Genomic DNA, 8,087 nt, shown 5'->3' on the forward strand with positions numbered 1-8,087 from the left:
GCTTCAAAGAAATATAGAGATAGAGGCACAAAGCTATTTGTTTTTTACCATTTACAGATGTCCAATCTCCTATTTCATTGTTAATAAATAGTTATACTACATAGTTATGCGTATTATTTTACATTTCATTTATGATTTAAATCGCTACCTTAAATTATATACAGTTCTGAGATTTGAATAACTACGTATTAAAATTGAAATTTCTCTACGTTGGAGTTGAGGGTGTATTGGCTGACCTCATTCGGTTCATTTGCTGAATTTTTATAGAGTACGTAATAAACTTCGAATTCTTAGAATTTGTGATGGAAAAATATCTTCAATAAAAATGCTGCAACAATCTCTTTGTGATTTAATATTATGTGCTCAGTAATTTGTTTAAATGTATAATCAAAACGCAAAGTTTGCTCGATATCTAGAGATTAGATATACAAAATTGATAGCGCGTAAATGAGACCACAGGCCTCTTTTCCTGTCAAGGCGATAGTGTTTCCTCTGCCCCATCTCAGCAGCTATTTCGTTTGATACCAATTTTGTTCAATAGATAAGATCTAAACTACTCTTGATATACTATAAAATTCTCATTAAAAAAAACAGATTGAGAGCGGTTGGGCGATTCTCAGTAATCCCAAACTCAGAAGAAGCTTGACCTGTTTAAATAATATGTTTCAATCAAAGTTTCGTTGTAATTTCTGAGAAGTGTGTTTTGTTCGATTGTTTCTTTGTATATTTATAATCGTACCAAAATCATACCATAACATGCCGTTATACGCAAACTATCAAAATATTTATCGCGTGATATAAATGCGATGCGGTATTAATTTTGTCATTTATTTGCGTTAATCTGTATTTAACTTTACATACAAATACATACTTTTTCGTTTTCAGTAAATTAATGTTGTACCGAATCCGTGAAATAAATTCGCTGGAAACGGATTATTAGCTGGATTTTGCTAGAAATTTAATGAGTTATATTCTGAATTTGATCCCTTTCATGTTTCCCTCGCAAAATCTATTTTTGACATTATGAATGTAATAACTAAATATTTACATTTTATATATTATTTCTATTTAATATTTATAATATGATAGTATATATTTATGGTATATCATTACATAGTATAAAAAGTTGCATTCCGCTGTCAGTCTGCCCATGTGTACGCTTACATATTTAAAATTACACAACGGATTTTGATGCGTTTTTTTTTAATAGATAGAGTGATTCAAGAGGCAGGTTTATATGTATAATACATGCATAATATAGTAGAGATACACTGATCATTTTAGAAGTTTCTTATGTGATGTCGTAAGTAAACACTTTTTTGCGCTTACATTGCAAACGCTGGCTAAACCCTATAAAATATATCAAAATAATGTACTACAGTATTGTACACTTAAAAAAGATCTACAAAATAGTCGACGATTGTAGAAATAACCACAATAACAATTTTTTATCTTTTACTTTTTCGAGAGATATGGCTTATTCACGAAGCGATTTTTAGCAATACAGCATTAATCCTTATCCAATTAAGTACACTGTGCATTTAATATAGATCAATATGGCCCTTAACAGCATGAAATTTATATGAATATTTTCGAAGATATTACAGATTTAAAATGCAGGGACCTAGCAATTTGTATTGTCTAATGACAAAACGCTATGAACTTTGTATATAATGACGTTCTGTAGTATATTTAGGGGCGGGTCGCTAGAATTTCTTATCAATTAAAGGACATCGATATCGTTTAAATAAAATAACAAGCCAAGTTTACATTTTTTTCATGGAGAAGGTTTTCATTTAAGCAGAGAGTTTGTTGTAACGCACCGCTAGATGGCGCTAGAGAACATCAACTTCTCTACCGTTGAACAAATAGCCACGACTATTGATTCTATTAAGCACAGACAGGAAAAAGCCTCCCGAATTGCGGTAGTAAAATTCCTATTTATAACAAATAATGCTATTTTAAAAGATTTGTTTTTATAATAGTTATAATTATTATTTACGGTATATATATCAATAATATCAAATAAATAAATATATATCGTTTTGACTAATATATTTTCATGTGACATTGATTATTTACTAGTTAGGTACTTATTATTCTTACGAAACATGTCATCGGCAGTCCCTACTGAACTTTTCGCTAAGTCGGTCAAGGACGTACGCAATTCGCCAGGTCCCCCCCTAACGCTCGCAAATGGTGTATGAAATACGACTCGATTTTTTTTATGAGTGATTCGAAGAGTTTAACACAAATCATAATTTGTTTCGTGTAGAAATAATTAGTGAATGTTAAAAACTTAAATACTATTACAAAGTTAAGCTGATACGTAACGTATTTTATAGTTAGACTTTGTAACCTATAATTATTACGAGATAAAATTATTATTAATCAATATAAACTTAGACAATAATAGTTATGAAATTCATGTTTAACGGTATCAAGTAATATATTTTCAAATAAATTTCCAAATCATACCTTGAATTTAACTATATAAGGTAAAATTTATTTAGTTTGACTGCACTCAGATGTGAGAATATACTGTATGAATGAAAGTATAAGCTTTAAGAATATTTACCGACTCTCTGCAATATATGTCTATACCGGAGCACGCTGACAATGCTTTACACTTGAAAATAGTATCTAATACTGTTGGTATTTTTACTCTTCAAATGTAGAAACATTTTCTTAAAAAGTCAGAATAATAAGAAAAAAAATATTTATGTTCTAAATTTAAATAATTCAAACGCAAATAAAAAACTACAAGCGTTCTTTATTTTATTATAGGAACCTAAAAATAAAAAGCAATAAAAATTCAATGTAAATATTTTGCATTAAATTTTTATTTCTTTTAATTGTTAATTGGGGCAGAGAAATGGAATACTAACTATACTGACTCACTCCACTGGAAGATAGAAGAAATATACTGACATGGCCGATTCGGTCTTCTAAGAAAACCGGCTTAAGTCTGTTACTCTTTTGTTATTTTAATATTTGAAAAAGCGTTCCATATTTAAATTTTTAATAATTTTATATTAATAGGTCTGATTGAAAACATGGCAATTACGAAGATTTGTGCCGTAATAGATATATATTTTTTTAAGGTTACGAGAGACGTATCATGCCATAATGCTTATTAACTTACCTTTTTTTAGCTCTAAAAACTCGTTAAATAACTGCAGAATACAAATATATTTAGATAATATTTACCTTTCCATGGTTAATGATAAATACTGTTTCAATAAAATCTAACCGTAAATTGTGATTAGGTATTATAATGTTCGAAATTTTCTATAATCTAAATGTATTCTCTCGCAAATATTAAAACATATGTATCGTATATTAAAATAGGTGTTAAATATTTTTATAAACATGTGGGTTTATTTTAATATAAAAAAAGTATCAAATTAAACATGTTCTACGATAAAATCACTGTTGAAGTTAAGTTTATTCAATGGATACCACGGTGGTAGTGGTTGATGGACTGTCAGGAAGCAAATCAGACGAGAAACAACCGACAATGCAACGTATTGTTCTGCGTCAGTGTACGAGTGAGCCGTGTAGCCACGTTAGTTGAGAATTGTGTCAATTACTTTTAGTAATGTCCTACTTTCTCTTGAACTATTTCAATATCATCCGTTATAAATATAAAACTTTTTAATGAAAATCGCTGTATCATACACTTTTATATATTTTATTTTAATTCTATCGGCATCGGTTTGATGCTGTTGAGTTACCCTTTTAAATTTATAGATACAAAGACGCGATTATTCATTGACAAAAAGTTAAAAAGAAGCAGGTAACGAGCTAACGCCGCAGCGCATAAAGGAGCAATTTGTTTCGTATGGTAGCGACTAGAGGTTATGTCACGTTATGTAATCCGCAGCCACCAATCGATGTCTCTCGCATTCGTTGATATTGCCTAAGTAAAAACTCTGATTTATTAAACGAAATCGAACTTCATCATTAAACAGTTTATATCTTTCACGATTATTATTTTATATATAAAGAATTTTGCATTGCAAGACTGAGTGTACTTGACACGGAAAATCTAAATATAACTGGACCATCTACATAATTATCTATCTATACAACCCTACCTAAAAGAGAAAGCTTGGGTGACCTTCAATTTAAATATAATAATAGTTTAAAGTCTATCGCTGATATTTATTTTCTAATATTAAGAATGTTTTTGTTTATTCCGACTACAAAGCGATTAGATGTTAAAACGTATAAGTTAAATGTGAACTTTTGGTCATGTCGATACTAAAATATATTTGTGCTACATTTGTTTGATTAAACTATTTTGGAATTTCATTAAATCGTTTATGGCATGTATACAGTGACAATATGAGAGCTAATAATAGCAAAGCGTCATAGATTTTCATAATTGTCGTGACATAGATACTTTTCACCGATATTGAATACTAGCCGCTCCGCGTGGTTTTATTCGCGTTCAACATTTATAATCACACTCCCGATGTCGTGGTTTACCTATCTACATATATGCATAGATTAACACGATAAAATAAATAAACTTTTCAGTACTTACTATATCCAATTAAACATATTATAAATATATTAAAAAAATAACGACTAATGTTTCAATTGTAATTTTCACGTGTTTATTGATTTAAGCTACTGGAACTTTGAAACGATTCCTTAGAGACATGGTTACTTACGTACTTAAAAATAAATTAAAAGTGTATGAGTCATAGCTGTAATGAGCACGCTCGTCGTATCCGAATATATTGAGTTCGTATATGAACACCACTAACGTTGTAGCTTTTCAGTTTCTGTAGAGCTATTTGGAAAAAAAAAACTCGTAACTAGTCGTAGCATACGATCGTGAAATATCAGATACATAATTATGTAACATTGTCACGTCACATTAAAAATATAAAAATTAAAATATTTATTACATTACCAAAATATTGCATCTATCACTAGATCAGGTGGTTTCCAAAATTTAACGGGTCAGATACGAAGTGAAATCTAACAGCGTATCATTGCTTTTCGCTATTCATCCCGTGCTCGGCGGGGGCGAAAAATATCGAACGAGAATGGCATGTGTCGGTAGAAATTCGAAGAATGTGTAGTCAGCAATCTATAACCAGCAGAGTAAGGGCTTTCGACCTTTCGTGAGTAAATGGTAAATTGAAACACGTGTTCTCATAGATTTACAAATTAATGTCGATGACATACGATAACTATTTTTCCACTGTTTATTTCAGCATAATGATTAAATACGATCGATTAGATTAGATCATCGTCATCCGATTGTAATCGGTACGGTATGTATTGTTACACTGCAAGTAAAAACTTTTGGCAGACATTCACCGCCGGCCGCCAGCCTGTCGCCAATCCTCGTTGGGAATGCCTTTGTTGGATTGGTTTCCCGATTTTTATAGAGGAGCTAAGTGCTGATGGAACGCTTAAATTCGCTGAATATAAAATAATCCGTAGTCGGCTCTCACGACACCCATGGGTTGAATCGACATGCGGTGGAGATGGCTTTATCATACCGAAAACAAGATTACAATCGTTTAGAATATATTTAAGTTTTTTAAGTTTTTCTTTACTAATATATAAATTGGAAAAGTCTGTTTCTATGTTTAATCGCGCTAATCTCGATTTTAAATTTCGTATTATTTAATTTATTGAGGTATAATGTATTATAACATCGTACTAGGACCCGCAGGGACGCAGACGGAGCTGTAACGTTAAACGTGGGTAAATCGCATGGAGCAGCTTGTTTTGCATAAATAGCTTATCAACCCGACTTCACATAACTAAAGGATTTATTTTAGCCCAATGTAATAAAACGTATAATTTTTTTGCTATCAAACTATTCGAAATATCTATGTATACAGTTATTCGGATGTTTTTACCTACCATCATAAAACGATTACAAATGATATGTCATCATTCAAAAACCTCACTTCTTTATATAATGTAATATCAAAAGATTTTAGTGACAATTCAACGATGACAAATGGAGTAATTTTTCTGTAACGCTTAACTGAAAAAACCGTTAAGAAAATAGAAACACAATTTATACCGCGCAAAGATGCACCGCTTTTTGAAATAGGTTTTAGAGTAATATACTATTATGTTGTAAGCCGGTTTCGCCTGACTTGCCCTTCCCTTTGAATTTATATTATTAAGTGTTAACGTAACATAAGTGAATTTCATGTTATTGTTTTTTTGTAAAGCTAAAATTAGTAGCGACGTGATTCAACATTTTATACATAATTCTGTATTTAGTACATAGCTGGTTGTGTTGCGTGTTATAATAGATCTAATTATTACACATATACATATTGACAAATCGTAATTTAGTAGCGAACTTCATTGTTCATATGATAATATTTTCTAACCTGGATTTTTGTTGCTGTTTCAATATTGTTTTGTCTGATAAAAAAACAGTTTCAAAGAACACAACAGTCCGGATAAAGAAGTTATGAATATAAAAATATTAACATAAAACATGTTGGAGTTTATAATCTGTACAGCCATCAGAATTCCTTATGTTTATACTGTGATGCCGCCTGAAAAAAAAAACACGCAGGCACATCCAAATTACCGCAAATCGAAACAATGTAAAATATACATCAATGGCACGAAAAACAGCTGAAAGATCTATGGAGTGATAAAAATCACTGAACTACATACACTATTTTGCATATAAACATAAATTGAACTGTAATCTAAAATGTGATGAAATCAAGAGAATCGCGAACGTTGAACAGTCATGGAACAAGAATAGAGGAAAATTAAATACGCAACATGTCAAAGGAATTTCGATTGAATACAGCGTACGGTATTCAGAAACCGTCACTAGTGAGCGTAGCTCTTCATACGTTGGTTGAATATGCAAGATCGGTGATGCACTCAAAAGTACAATTACTACATACCCTTTGATCTGAACTTGTAAATAGAACCGTTTATACGTTCAATAGTGCAGGACAAAATTGAGTACCACGATCTGTAAGCTTGATACTGTTAGGTACTGTAACTAAAACTGCTACTAAGTTGAGGAAAGAGACAAATTTATTTAAAAAAACACCGCGTCGTAAATATGTACTTATTCAAATACCAATTGACGTATAAAAAAGTGAAGACATAACGACATATATTTAAATTTTAATTAGTGCCAAACTAATTTTCAATTTTCTAGTAGTACTTGTTACAATGACAGATAAACAAGTTACAATGAATGGCAAGGTAAAACGGTACAAAAAAAAACATCCACTTTATTCCACCATCACAAAATTAACCAATAAGTGCACGTCTTATGTTATAAAAATAATATTATGTATCTTTAGGTTTCATGCGGGTAACCGCATGAAACTTAAAGCTTTTGTTACTGTATGTTCAAACCTATTTAAACCCTAAAAAATAGGGACATCATTGTCAATCAAGAATGGATCACGTGAAACAGTTCTCCTCCAAAATCCGATAAATCTTTAACTAGCTAGTCCAGACTCTCAAAGTCAAAGTCAAAGCCCAAAATCTTTATTCGATATAGATGTGTTTACAGTTGCTTATTGATAGTCAAAAATCCACCACTGGTTCGGAATTAAGCACCACGGACCTGAGAAGAACCGGCGAAAGAAACTCAGTAAATCTCTTCACGTCTGTTACAAAAAGTCTACTCCAATAGATCACTGATCATCTTGAAAGTGTCAGGGTCAACTTCATTTGAAACCAATAAATCAAGTCAATAGTCAAATGTGAACTCGACCATTATTCGTATTTGTGTATCCTCACTTGAAACGAGATAAACTGAATGTCTGCATTCAGTGAGCCTGGCATTTATCACACTTGCAACTGTATACGAGGTACTAGATATTGTCTTCGTTAGCACCATCATAGTATAAAAACGAATGCCGCCTTGGTTTAAAAAAATGCTAGTGCTGGTCTGTTCTGGTCATTGCTTTGCGTTCGTCAATATTATCATCAGCGAAATTATTGCAAATGGATCAATGCAGTTTGTTTTTATATTTCAATCTCTACAAATTACCTGGGTTGGTTCTGCTGATGATTTTAATTCGTATATTAGTCATTCAAGACCTTGATGTAAA

Source organism: Vanessa atalanta, chromosome Z (assembly GCF_905147765.1).
Source record: "Vanessa atalanta chromosome Z, ilVanAtal1.2, whole genome shotgun sequence".
Lineage (NCBI taxonomy): Eukaryota > Metazoa > Arthropoda > Insecta > Lepidoptera > Nymphalidae > Vanessa > Vanessa atalanta.